Below are 15,040 nucleotides of genomic sequence, written 5' to 3'. Positions count from 1 at the left end.
AACATTTACCTAACCTATTATCAATTTGTATCAATTTGTACCATAAATTATGGATATCAAGTGCACATTTTGTCTACAACAACATGATGGCTGGCCACTTCATGTAAAATGGGAGGTTTGTCATGCAAATCCTCCTATTTTGCACTCTTATTTATTTGGCCACTTCAATTTAGCCTATAGCATTTTCAAACATTTTCACATAGGTCCTATTTCATAATTTCACTCCCTTTTTCTTATGGAACAAAAATTAACTAAAATTACCGGGTTCTATCTTAAGCTTGGGCCTTCTAGAGGCCCACTAACATAATTAAACCTATGCCAACATTCACAGGATTCCCAAAAATTGGGGCGTTACATCACTAATCTATACTTCGTGATTCTTTAATTCATTAAGAAATGTAACAAACTCACTAATATGAGTTCTAATGGACTCACAGTTGGCCATTTTGAACATGTAGAGACATTGTTTTGAAATTTTAAGTTACAGGGGACACACGCCAAATCACACGCCTGTGTGTTACCCATGTGTCTCACACAGTCTAGTCACACGCCCGTGTGTCTGGCTTTGTGGACTCAAAATGAACCTTAAGCATCAAGTTTACCTTACCCTGCAATCTTTAACAACAAGCAACTCAAAAACCAATCATTCAATCAATCCAAAACACATTCAAATACATATAAAACATTTCAAAACAATCAACTTATTGACCTAATCAATGTTCCCTCATAGATACTTCATATATATCAAAACAATCCATTAAAACTTCATTCAATCTAATTCTAAAATCATGTCAATTTCAACCCAAATATACCTATATCATACTCACTTATGCAGTTACTCATACACCCCATATTAAACCTCAACATATCATATATATATATAAGCAACCAATATCATCTTGTAACATCATTTACAGTCATTTCTCAAAATGACAAACATTAGACAATCTAGGTATATGTTGACACAAAAAGAAATGTACATCACCACGTTTTGAGTTCAGGATTATTGTGGATGTTGAATTGACGATCAACTCTAAAGTACCTAACCTGCGCACGGAAAACAAATCGTACGCTGATTATGAACTCAGTGGTATTTCTATAATCCGAATGCTTAAAGGTAAATTAATATAACATATACAATAAATCATACAATAACCATAGTTATACAATTACTCAATTCATAGAGATGCATTTATATCATATTCAATTCTTATCATTTGCTATCTCAGATAGCTTTTCATAATGTAAACTCAATTCATTTGAACAACAATGTTGTTCAATTGTAACCAATTAATAAATTCACAATTCTTATGTTTCTATCCATATCTCATTTCATCATTCAATATCAATCATGTCACTGTTTAATTCAATTACCCCTATTAACACGACTCGGACTCGGACGGATACACGGATCCAACCAAAACACACCAGTTCGGCACCTAGTGCCTGATCGGATAATTCAAAGCAATAAGTTGACACCCAGAGTCTCATCGGCCGTGCCGAAGAAAATTGGTACCCGGTACCTCATCAAATTTATCCGAAGTATTAAATTGACACCCAATGTCTCATCGACTCAAAGTCGAAGTATCCCTTAACCCTTCCAATCCTATGGCATGCCATCTATATCTGACTCAGCCCAATATAATTAATAGGGTTTCAATTCATTTTTCAAATGCCACAATCATCGAATATTCAAATATCACATGATTCACAAATTCAAATACATTCAATTCAATATCAAAATGCTAATTACTTACCTCATTCACTTACCATAATCATTAAATAAAAAATACAACAAATAATATTTAGATTCGGATTATATAAATACAATCTAGAATTTTTCGAGCTACTCCTCGTTGACTTTATCTTTTCCTTTCTTAATAGAAGTTTCTGGCACAACGTTAGGTACAGAATTTAAACAATTAAAATTCATCAATACAATATAATTTCACATTGAATATTTCAATTTGTACTTAACTTTTGCCTAAATTCCAATTTAGTCCCTAAACCGAGACTAACTTTATTTCTTCAAAACTAATTTCATATTTTCATTCAATTTCCACTTTAGACTAAATTCAACTCTCTAATTTCACTTAAATTCCTAAATTTTGAAATTTTCACAATTTAGTCCCTATTATTCAAAACTTATAATTTATTTTACAATTCAATCCCTTTTTTCATTTCTAACTTAAAATTCTATCAATTTAACCCCAAATACTTAAATTATCCAACATGAACATCATCTAAAAATTCAATATTTTCTAAAATTTCAACATAGATTAAGTAGTATTTGATATTAGGATTTTAAAAACATAAAAATTATAAAAAAATGGACTAAATTGACTTACCAATTAAACTTTAAACTTGAAACCTTAATTTTTCTTTTTCTTTCTCCCCTTTCCCTTCTCTGTTTCGTTTCTTACTTATGCTTTTTCTATTCTCTTTTTCTTTATTTATTTTGTTTTATGTTATATTATAATAATATAATAATATAAATATATTTACTTAAAATAATAAGTAAGTTTAATTTATTATTAAATATATGTCTATTATTTACACACATGGAATTATTTTTACTATAAACTTGTTATATAGGAATTAATTGCTTATTTAGTCCTTTCACTTTTCTCTGATCTATAATTCAACTTTCTCCTTATATTCAATTTAATCCTTACACCTAATTGCCCTTAATTCAAGCTAATTCACCTAGCCAAAACCTAATTAATCACACAACTAACTTTACAAATATTTTTAATAAATATTTACGAATCCGTTTTACCAAACGGAAACCCGAAAATACACTTTCCAATTACCCGTAACTATCGAGTCGTTACATAACCAATCGAGCCACTAATTTGCTAATTTAATTGATTTGTCTAGTTCAATTACATAAAATAATAATAAAATCAGTTCAACCGTCCGATTCCTAGGTCAACTAGTCTAATGGCTTTCTTTGAATCGATACCCTTGTCAATTTTGGTCTAATCAGTCCAACTGACTAGTTTAGTCTAGTTCAAGTTTTTGTGATTTTTTTTATAAGTTTTATAAGTTTAATACTTATATATATATATATATCTTTATAATCTTTATGATTTTTAAGATATTTTTAGATTTTTAATACGTTTTTATAAAATTTTAAATATTTTAAACATGTTTCATTAATTTTATAAAATTTTCATAATTTAATAGAAATTATTTTATCATTTTATATCAATTTTAATATATAATATTTTTTGATAATTTTTTATGATTTTTTATTATATTTTTTATGATTTTTAATAGTTTTTATGGAAAAAATAGATTAAACTAAAAACTATCGCGTATCACCATCTGATTGGTCCATCAATTAATTTAACGGTTACCATGATCTATGACGAAAATTATTAATGTAGGAGTTTAATTGTTTATTTTAATTAAAGATAGGGACTTAATTGAGTGCGAATTTAATTGATATTTAACATTTTCTTAAAGGGTTTTTGGACATATTAAACAATTAAGGGAAGAATAACTCAAAACATCAATATGACAAATAAGTCAAAAATTCAAATTTTATAACATTCATCATCAAATTAAAAGATTTTGTAACTAGATAGTAAGGAAAAAGATACTAATAGCTGAGAAATTAACCATAGTTGATTTTTGTCATAGTAACTAGTAGCTAGCGGATATATATTTTTGTCATAGTTAATTTCACGAGATAGGATCAACTGTCACATACATATTCTTCATACTGAAATTCTACTAAATGTAGATCTTTACAAGATAATGGAAAGTCATCATCATCATCCATTATACCTCAGCATAGAAGGTTAAATGGAAAGTCATCATAATCCATTATGCATCACCAAGTTAGAGAGGATCATCCATTAATTTATTATTATTTTAAAGGCAAATGAGAGACATTCTTAGGTAGTATAACAACATGAAAAGCACCCAACATTTGAAGAGTTCCAGCCTTCTAATATCTACCGATCATGCAGTAATTAATTTCTTGATAAATCAAAATCCTGAAAACAGTGTAATGTTTACTTTAAACCTGGAATACATATTATCTTATCCTTTGCAAACACTGATAGCAACATGTTAAGTAGCACAATTAATAACAGCAGTCTCATCTGAGATAGAGCATGACATGTATCTAAAAAAATCCATATGCAGAAACTAATAAAACAAGGGTATGATTTCATCTTCAATCGCTTGGAGTGCATCGTCAAAAGGGGAGATGATCCAATTCAAACCCAAAATTTGTTTCCATCTGATCGGTCATGGCATTATTTCAATATGACAGATCATTTTATCAGCAATCTTCCTATAAGTTAATGTCTACTCAGACAAAGTGCAAAAGAAAATAATTACTTAAAAAGGGTGGAATGTGTTAATGGTTTATAATCTTGGCAGCTAATAATATTTTATTGTTTAGAAAAGTCTAATAAATTATAATTATTAATAAATAATTGTGTTGTAAAGATGTAACTCTTGTTCATAAAATTGTCTTATAAAGACATAATTTTATTAAAGTTATTTTGTAAAACAGTACAATCTTATGAAAATGTATCTTATTAGAAGATATATCTCCATGAAAGGATATTTTGCGGAAAGATATACATATTAGATGTTTATATAAAAAAGACATTTCTATTAGTCATTTTTACTATTCTGTTTAGATTACCGAGAGATTTATTATATATTGGAGGCATGTAAAAGGTTTAAAAAAAATGTTCTATATGCTTGAAAGCTATCATATTTTACTTATTTTATTTTATTTATTGTTGCAATCTTTATTATTTATTTTTCTAAAATATTTCAATATATAAACTTGAAATAATTCAAAGACTAAAAGTGTTGATGCAAAATTAGATTGATGGTAAAGTTGATCAGTTCATCTTATTTAGGATAGAGCACACAGCGGATGATACGGAGAAAGTTGAAAGCTTGGTGCTTTCTCCCACGAAGAAGGTGAATAAAAAAAGGTGGACAGTAGAGATCTCTTTCATGACCTTTTAGAGTACAAATATAGGGTCTTTTGTGAGGTCTATTGTAATGATGCCCTACTACGTATAAAGTGGTATAAAATATATTTATGTAATATGTACTGTTATATATGTGTGTGTGCAAGATGTATGTACAAAACGTTTAAAAACATAGCATTTACATATATATAAACGTTTAAAAACATAGCATTTACATATATACAAACCAAACATAGGATTACAAAGATGAAAGCAGATAAGCTAAAGGGTACCAATTAGTGAAGGAAAACAAATTATGCCTCAACTCAAAATTTGGTTTACTTTGTAATACATGAGTATAGGGTACGATGGTACAAATATATGAAAAGAGTTTTAAAAATTGAACATACCTGTGTATTTCCGACGCTCACCATGAACTCATATATCTTATTCATAATTTGCTTGTTTAATAGTACAATACATCAAAAGTTCATGGATGCCTAATATAAGTCTTGAGATTTGGATATACTGTTATAATAAGGGAATCTGATAATCACCTGGAACAGCAATTAAAAGATGTAATGAACATTGGGGCAGTGAACAGCATGATTGACAACTGAACAGAAAGGACCACCAACTATAATTTGCAGTGCAAGGAATCTAATATCTTCACTATTAGCTGTCCATTCATATCCATCTCCCATTCAAAATCGTACTCAATTGACAACAACATAAACCCTGAATTAACAAGTAAAAATAAAAGAGGTTAAACCCTGAATTAACAAGCATATTTTGTACCCTGATTGGAATATGGAACGGAAAGGAATCGTTTCAATGCTTCGCCATAACCATTCATTGCCAATGCAGCATCATCAAGATTCTCAGACCCAAACTATACATATATATATACATAAATACGACGTTGCATGTGAATCTTGATGATGCTACATTTGCAAACAACGACTGATCCTTCATTATTTCACAAGCAATATTCTGCTAAAAAAGTTTTCTAGGGGATTAGAATCTAAAGGCACTTTGCAGGCAAAGTTGGGATGTATTTTAAACTAGTTTGCATGGAATAGAACATAGTCTAGAAGAGAATTAAAATATACCCTAGGGAGAAAACCCTAATTCAATCAAACAGAAGAAGACTAAAATTCAACCACAAAAACACTTCCTTCTACAGCAAATATATATATGCAATACCAATTACAGTTGAAGAGTTTGAAGTGCTCGCTAAGTGTTTCAGCATATAGATCTAACTGATCTACCCTACAAACCTGAAAATCTATATGGAGATTACCAATAAAAAGAAAAAAAAAACCGAACAGATCACTGGCCATTGAGAAGAAGAAACAGCAAAGCAAGGGAATAAATTAAACAAAGAATATATAAAATCGAGCAACTAGTATTCTTGTTTCGATCACGAAACTGAGTATTTACAAGATGGAAATTATGGCTAAATAGAATTCTTTTGTGTCCATGTGAAAAGGAGAGAGAAAATAAGGTTAGGGTGTGAAGTAAAGCTAACCTATAAAGAAATGAAATGTTGTACTGGTCAACTTGTTAATCCGTTACTATTTTTGCGTCTTATGTTAATATATTAAAAATTAATATCATATAAATTTCTTAGTTAAAGAATGTACGACTTCCCCACTTGAAGAGAAGTTGTCAGTTGCTTCCAGTGGAGTTCAACAGTCTTTTCTCAGCCCGTTTCAGGAGGAATTCAATCAATATCATTATTATGTACATTATATTAAACTATTACTGATGACTCAACTTTAAAACACTACAACTTTAAAACGTTACAATAGTAATAAATTATTTGAAAGTTTTTATTTAAATAATAGGATAGTTAATTTTTTTTAATATGGTTATCGAGCTTCAAGTGACGATTCAACGATCGGTATGGTGGATCAGTACTTATCGATGAGTAGAAGAGCATAACTTGTTCAATTTACAAGTTTCTTTTCCGACCTCTAATTTAGAGTTACAAATTTCTTTTCCCACCTTACAACCAGGATCAGAGGTCGGAAAAGAAATTTGTTCGGATTTTGGCTCGGAGATTTGTAAATTAAATTGTGAAAAAGAAGGAGAATGAGAGTTTTTAATTGATGCAGGCGATGGAAACAGAGGTTATACAACACCAAATAGCTCAATGACTTACTTAAAAACTTTTTTGATTTAAATAATCAAAATGTAAACTTGCTAATGATTTACGATTTTGAGTGAAATTTACCCTTATATATATATATAACAAATTTGTTTATATTTAATATTTTTTTATTAACTCAAAATTTTATATTTTATTGGAAAACATTAATAATATCCAATTTAAATAAATTAAAGAAGCCTCTAACTAATTCTGAAGTATTCATTTTTTTTTCAAATTATAAAGTAAATTAAAAAGTAAATGAAGGAGGAGTATAGTATATAGTACAGGGAAGCCTGAGGTGTCTAACAGTAGGCAGCAGCTAGGGCCAACATGAAATGGCAAGTGAAGTGTTATCATTTTCAAAAATGGGAAAGGGTGGGTCTCATTGCTTTTAAATGATTGATGATTAAAGATCCGGCAATATTCCATGTTGTACTATATCTACTCTTTCATTTCCCCCAGATTAGGTGGCAATGTCGATGGCATTGGGTTAAAACTTTCTGTTTATTTATTTAGCTTCCCTTTTATTCTTCTCTACACTACACACATATAGCAAGAGGCCATTGATGATAAATTTTAAGAGGTAGATTTCTTTTCATGACATCTTTTATTGCATGTTGCTGTCTTTCAGAGATGTCCACGAATCCAAACAGGTTGATACTTTATTTCTGGATAATGTACGTTCAAACCCAACAAAACAAACATTACTCCTGAAATTAAAATCCTTGGGAAATAAAGTGATCCTTCTGTTTTAAGTTAATCCAATGTCGTTATCAAGTAATTAGTTTCATAAAATCACAAGTTAAAACAGACCACATGGCAAACAATGATAGAGATTTTAAATTTTTTATATGTTTAGACATGATCGATTGTGATTATTGATTGATTGAATGTTCAACATTTTTTATTTTTTTCTTGTTAACCGTTAATTCGTTTGATTCTCTCTCTTCATTTGAGAGCGTGACGAGAAATTCCCTTTAAATTCGGACTTCCATTTATGATCTCCCTGTAAAATATAGGGATTTACTTTTTTTACTTTTTATTTTTTTTCAACGTCAAAATCTATATTTTCAGATTAATTACCTCCACTTTTCTCGCATTTTTCTAAGAAAACAAGAGAAGAATGTTTTGTAACTCTAAATTAGCTCAATTATAAAATAACAGAGAATAATGTGATTGCCATACATGTTAAAAATAAACTTCTAAGTATAAAGTAACCAACAACTTAAAATGGTAAATTTTAAAGGAGATTATAAGTAAATTAAAATCTGACTTAATCGATTTAACTCAACAATTCGGTTAAGTCAATTTTAATTTAAACGGATTTGATGATTAAATTAATTATAGGATCGATTTATTTAGTTATATCGATTCTTAAATTTTATAATCGAACTGATCGATTTAATAATTAATATTTTTATCTATTCTAAATCTATTTATATTTTATAATATATATAAAACGGTTAAGTCAGTTAAATATATTTCTATTTTCATTATTTTAAATATATTTTGTAATATATTTGTTTTAAATATATATTTTAAATAAGTAGGTTAATTGATTGAGCCAATCGATGTTAAGTCGGTTCGGTTAGGTCAATTTATGCCATATAAGTCTGTCAATTCAATTTTTGTATATGATGGTCAATTACGTCACTTGAATTTGAAAAAAAATATTGATTGAACTGACCGAATTAATTGTTTGCTTACCCTTAGATCAATTTATATAAATGAATATATGGCGTAAAGCATCAAGGGAATGGGTAACCATAAAAACTAACCAAAAACATTTGAAGACAAAAAAGGACAAAACCTACAAATAGTTTGAAGAGAAAAGTTTCATTAGGATAATGATGCATACATTAGCCAACCACACAATAGTCCTGACTAGAGCAATGATGCTGCGAACTATAGAGTGTAAGAGGATAAAGGTATGAGACTTCTTATAAGAGTTATGAACTCTAGATTAATTGTTACTTTACTAAGGTACTTTCCCTTATCTTGTTAGGATCTAGTGCCCCTATGTATATTTTTTGAATAATTTAGTTTAATAAAATATTCAGTAATTACATAGATATTCTTTGTATATTGTCTTTAATGATTTTTGCACGAAAAACGAAATGAAAGCAAATATTAGCTCATTGATTATCTAACGTTTAACTAATACTGAGCGGTATTAAGTGGTCAGATCATAACATGGAAAGACAACTTGTATCAATAGATAATCTAAACACGTCCTTAGTTTAATTGGAAAAGAGAAAACCGATTGAAAGACTAATATGACGTCTATCAAGTCCCATTGAAGAGATACCTTATCTTGGGTATTAGAGTGGATGACTCCCAGAAGATAGAGACATATATGTGACTAATTGGACTAACAATACATCAGACATGACCCAAGTAGAATAGATCCTAGACCCTTTTATGGATTTATTCACTTGTGACATTTATTGTGTGACATACCTTAATTTTGAGTGGATGATAGACTATGTATACGTGATTGGTATACTTGGAAGTAAATGAAAGCTTGAGTTAAAATAAATAAGGAACCAAAAGTTGGTACGTTAGATACACGACTTTTATTGTATGTAGCATCATTCCACAACTGTGGAATTCATAGCCCAACAAAAGGGTAAATGATATACTCTAATCGACATTACATGATAGATAAAAAGTAAACATAACCCTTGGTAATTTATCTTTGTGATAAATGATTTAATCACTATTTTATAGAAATTGACTTTTCATGAAGGAAGATGTAATGGTTATCATAAGATAAAATAGGATCATATTGAGAGAATAGATTTAGAGTGGGTTTGAATGGGCGATTGGGTACGATGCGATGCATTTAGCCTATTTTTTGTCTTACGCTACAGTATCACTATAGTATATAATCTCACCACCACCGTAGTTTTTACACTAACTATACGTAAACGCACCGCCCATCCAAATCCACCGTTAGCCTAAAGTGATTAAGGATATCATATAAGGGTAACACACTTATGACATGTGTAACATCCTACACCTGGTCCAGTTGCTAGACCGGAGCTATAAGATATAGACCGGAGCTATAATATATTACTTCATTTGTTGACAAAGATCACTTATAAATTTAACTTAATTATTCAACCAAACAACAAAGCATTTAATAATATTAGTATAATATGTTTTACAACCAAAACCGAGTTTCAGTCAAGCTTACGAAGCTCTTAAACCAACTCGAAATCAATTCAGGACTAGTTTGAAACTTTTACAAAAAGATAGGTAAAAAGGAAAAATAGGGGACACACGACCGTGTGGCCAGGCTGTGTAACAAGTGATATCGTGTGGAGCTAGATAACATGGCCGTGTACCTTGTGTATAACAAGGTCACATGGCCGTGTAACAAAATGAAGTCTGTGGACCTAAATGCAAAATTACTAACAAAAGTACATGACTGTGTAACAAGCTGAGATCGTGTAAGCTGGAGTCATACGGCCGTGTATCCAGACCGTGTAACTCACTGAGGCTGTGTACATTAATAACCTCCCAAAACATAAAGACTACACGACTGTGCCACATGGCCATGCATGCCACATGACCATGTGTGTCACACGATCGTGTGTCAAACCGTGTATACCAAAAGTGCCTTCTAAATCAAGTTATAACATCCTATGTTCACTTAAGCCACAAGCAATACAATATGCCAACCATTAAGCCTTTTCAAATTCATAAAAAAAACCTGCCAAAAATATAACATGTATCATCCATCCTAAGTGCCCAATATTCCACAATTGGCACCTCAGTTCAACTATTCGCAACACAACATTCATACTTTCCAACTATATATGATCATCATTCCAAATGCCAAGGTTTCATCAAACAAGGTTCACCAAAATGACCAAATCATAATGCCAAATTCATGTCAAAGCATAACAACACACCTTAAAGCTTAACATGATATATCATTCTCACCAACAAGGCACAAAACATTATTCAAATACTTATGCACATACATTGCCATAACCTATTTACATGCCACTTATAACTATGCTAAAATAAAAAGAGGTCTACCAAAAGAGTTGGTGGATAGTGTGAGCTCCAGAGATGATCCAATCGACGAAACGATTTTCGACAATCTACAAAAAGGAAAAATGAAACAAGGTAAGACTACTTAAAGCTTAGTAAGTTCATATAAATTTAAACATAACATATCTGCCATTTAAAAGCCTTACTAATTGAAATTTTCATAATAACATAGTATTTCTTGACATCTTACACATTTCCTACCATGCCAAAATGGATAGTCGTGATCATATAAGGAACATCAATACATATAAGTAGAATAATACACATAACATTCACATTCACTTCATAAATAACATCTTATACTATAGGCTTTCATCTCAATTCATTTTCATAACTTGTATTTTCCGGAGAACTATAGTAAATTAACTTTGGATACTAGGGATAACTTTGCTCACGCGAGCTGTGAAGCGGGACATTAACCACTACTCGATGCTGCTCACACGAATTGTGAAGAATCCGCAACAAATTTTGGATCTCAGCCATCAGTATCGTATCCACCACCGGTACATAGTACTTGATATATGTAAACACCTGTACATAGTGCCTTATATAATATGAACATCAGTACAAAGTACCTGGTAGTATAGTCACCGGTACATAGTACCTAATAATATAAACATCAGGACATAGTGCCTGATAATCTCTAATGACATGTGTAAACTGAAAAATATATAGGATTTTTCCTATATAAATTATCACCTTTTCATTTAAATTTATTGTTAAAACCAAGTAATTGTTTAATAAATTAATGAAATATGTGAAAATATGAAAACAGAACATAGAAATTATCAAAATGTGATTATATAGTTTTCATGCATAAAATGGCTTATTTATATTAAGTTGAGCATATTATATTTTTATGACATAAAGTGGGCCATGCATGATTAAATTAAATAATAAAATATAAAAGTATATTTAATAATTCATTTTAAAATATTTCATTTATAATTTGGGTTTTAATTAATTTTATTAAATTGGTAAAATTTAATTCTTTGGTCCTCTAACTTATTGATTTATTTTTGGACAGGTCTGAGAGCTTTAATTTGATTACAAAACCGTCCAAATGGAGGGCCAAGTCAACCCAAAATTTGGCTGAATATAGAGGTTCATAAACCACCTTTTGGTTTAATTACACAAGGTCCTTGAAGAGTTGAAGAAATCAGAGATTTGCCCGAAGGTTTGCTGGTGACCGAGTCTTAGTCCTGAGTTGTTGTGGCACTTAAATTGACCAAGAATCAAGTAAAATCAGCCACATTCCCTCAATTCATGGCCGGCCACCCTTGGAAGAAGTTTTGAAAGATGGACACTCCTATTTTTAGCAAACTAGCTCCCATGCCTCACCTATAAATACTTGCCCCTTTCTCACATTTTCAATCATCCTTCGTCCCTCATCCCTTATCCCTTATTCATCCCTCACTCATTCTCTCCTCTCTCAACTCTCTTAGCCCTTACGCCTATCATCATTTTTGCATAAATATTTTGAGAAAATTAGCCTCTTAAAGAACCCTCGGTCAGCCACCCCGGAGAGCAATCAGCAAAGGAGCCAAGCGAAGGAACGAAGGAGCCCTCATCAGTCAGAGTCTTGAGTGACAACCACTCTGAATTGGGTTTAATCTTTCTTACTTTAATTTAATTCAAGAATGTTTGCTATGTGTTCTTTGTTCTTGTTTACAACAATGATAGTTTAATTTTATTTAAGCTAGGATGATTGCTTTGATTTAATAATAATGATTTGATTCATGCTTATAATATTTGTACCTCAATCGATCATGTTTTCAATTAAAATCAAGTCTGTATTTCATTCATACGTGATTGAAATGCACTTAAATTAGCTGAGCGATCCTAACCAGACGACGGTTAATGGACGCATAATTGAAATCTGCATGCTCAATTTAGATCCTAACCCGATTAAATTGTAGGTTGCATAACATCCCTAACCAGGCTCTGTTATCTACATAGTTTTTAGATTTGTGTGATTAAATTGTTTCAAACCTAACACGTCCCTGTTACCTCACACGAATACTAAGAAACCTTTAGTAAATAAGGATCAGTAAAATGCATATTTACTAAGAAAAGGATTCTGAAAGGACCTAACGTAGTTTCCAACTCATGAAAGATCGAGTTGCCATGGAATGTTTTTCCAAATATTGATAAGCATGTTGATAATAATTTGAGTTTAATTAAAGTAATTGTCCTAGCTTATTTATGTTATAATTTTTTCTTATTGTGTTAATTCTGCTAAAATCTCTCTCATTCATATAGTTTGCATACTTAGGATAAATTGCATTAGGGATCATTGCATTTAGTTTCATATACTTAATTTTTCTTCACTTCTCAATTATATTGTTTTTATTTATCAAATTGTTAATACACTTTTGCAAATTAAGTGACTTAGCATAAATACAATCCCTATGGAGACGATAACTCGATACTTACTTATTACTTGATAACAACTGTGTACACTTGCACAAACACGAACGTTACAAGTTTTTGGCACCGTTTCCAGGGATTATCAACTGTTTCCATAGTAATTTTTGTGAAATTATTTATTTTCAATTTGGTTATTTCTAACAGTACTAACTTATTCCTTTTAATTTTGTAATTTTCTTTCCAGGACTTTATGAGTATAGATCGGATTATTGATTTACTCCCAGTAGACCTTGAAATTAAGTGAGCTTTTAGACAAAGAAGATGTGAACGAATAGCTCAGAGATAGGACGAGATGGACCTTGGAAATCAAAATCAAGACCAAGGTAATAAAGTCGAACATGAACAAAATCCTATCCTCATTTCCGATGATAGGGATCGATGCATCAGACAATATGCTATGTCACTTTTCAATGAGTTAAATCTAGGAATTAGAAGGCCAGATATTGAGGCAACCTAATTCGAATTGAAGCCAATGATGTTTCAAATGCTACAAACGGTGGGCCAATTTAGTGGTATGCTCATAGAAGATCCATATCTCCACCTTCGATTGTGTATGGAGGTGAGTGACTCATTCAAGATAGCCGGTGTGAGTGAAGAAGCATTGAGGTTGAAGTTGTTTCCGTACTCGTTGCGAGATCGAGCACGAGCATGGCTTAATTCATTCCCACCAAGTTCTATATCTACATGGAAAGAATTAGCAGAGAGATTTTTGGTTAAGTATTTCCCGCCTAGCAAAAATGCTAAGTTGAGGAACGAGATCACAATTTTCCAACAGTTGGATGACAAGTCTTTGTATGAGGCTTTGGAGCGATACAAGGAGTTACTTCATAAGTGTCCTCACCATGGGATTCCTCATTATATCCAGTTAGAGACATTCTATAATGGTCACAATGCACATACAAGATTGATGGTAGATGCTTCTGCGAACGGTGCAATTTTGTCTAAGTCTTATAATAAGGCTTATGAGATCATCGAGAGGATCATGAGCAACAACTATCAATGGCTAACAAATAGAATAGCTTCAAGAAGACGTGTAGCTGGAGTTTATGAAGTTTATGCTCTCACTTCGTTATCAGCTCAGGTATCGTCTATTTCCTCTATGTTAAAGCAGTTTACCGCTCATGGTACTAATAATATTGCAGCTCAGCCACTAAGTCTGTTTGAAGTAGTTTCCTGTGTGTACTGTGGGGAAGGTCATTCTTTCAAGAATTGCTAATTGAATCATGATTCATTATACTATGTGGGAAACCAACATTAAAATAGGAGTGGAGAAGGACCCCAGTCCAACTTCTATAATCCTTCGTGGAGTAATCACCTCAACTTTTCTTGGAACAACTAAGAAAATGGACCAAACAACAACTTTATGCAGCATAGACCCAACCAATCTCAGGGGTTTAATCAGCAAGCTCCAAAACCACCTCAAGCTAAATCATCAAATAGG

General features: G+C 31.2%; 1 non-coding gene across 1 annotated transcript; it reads right to left on the bottom strand.

Annotated features, from left to right (window-relative positions):
• Positions 1-14,341: 14,341 nt before the first annotated feature.
• Positions 14,342-14,448, bottom strand: LOC121228493 (small nucleolar RNA R71). Its single transcript, XR_005926069.1, has one exon. It is a non-coding gene; the product is annotated as a small nucleolar RNA R71 (small nucleolar RNA).
• Positions 14,449-15,040: the final 592 nt, after the last annotated feature.

This window comes from Gossypium hirsutum, chromosome A04 (assembly GCF_007990345.1).
Source record: "Gossypium hirsutum isolate 1008001.06 chromosome A04, Gossypium_hirsutum_v2.1, whole genome shotgun sequence".
Taxonomy (NCBI): Eukaryota; Viridiplantae; Streptophyta; class Magnoliopsida; order Malvales; family Malvaceae; genus Gossypium; species Gossypium hirsutum.
This window is presented reverse-complemented; position numbering and strand designations above follow the sequence as displayed.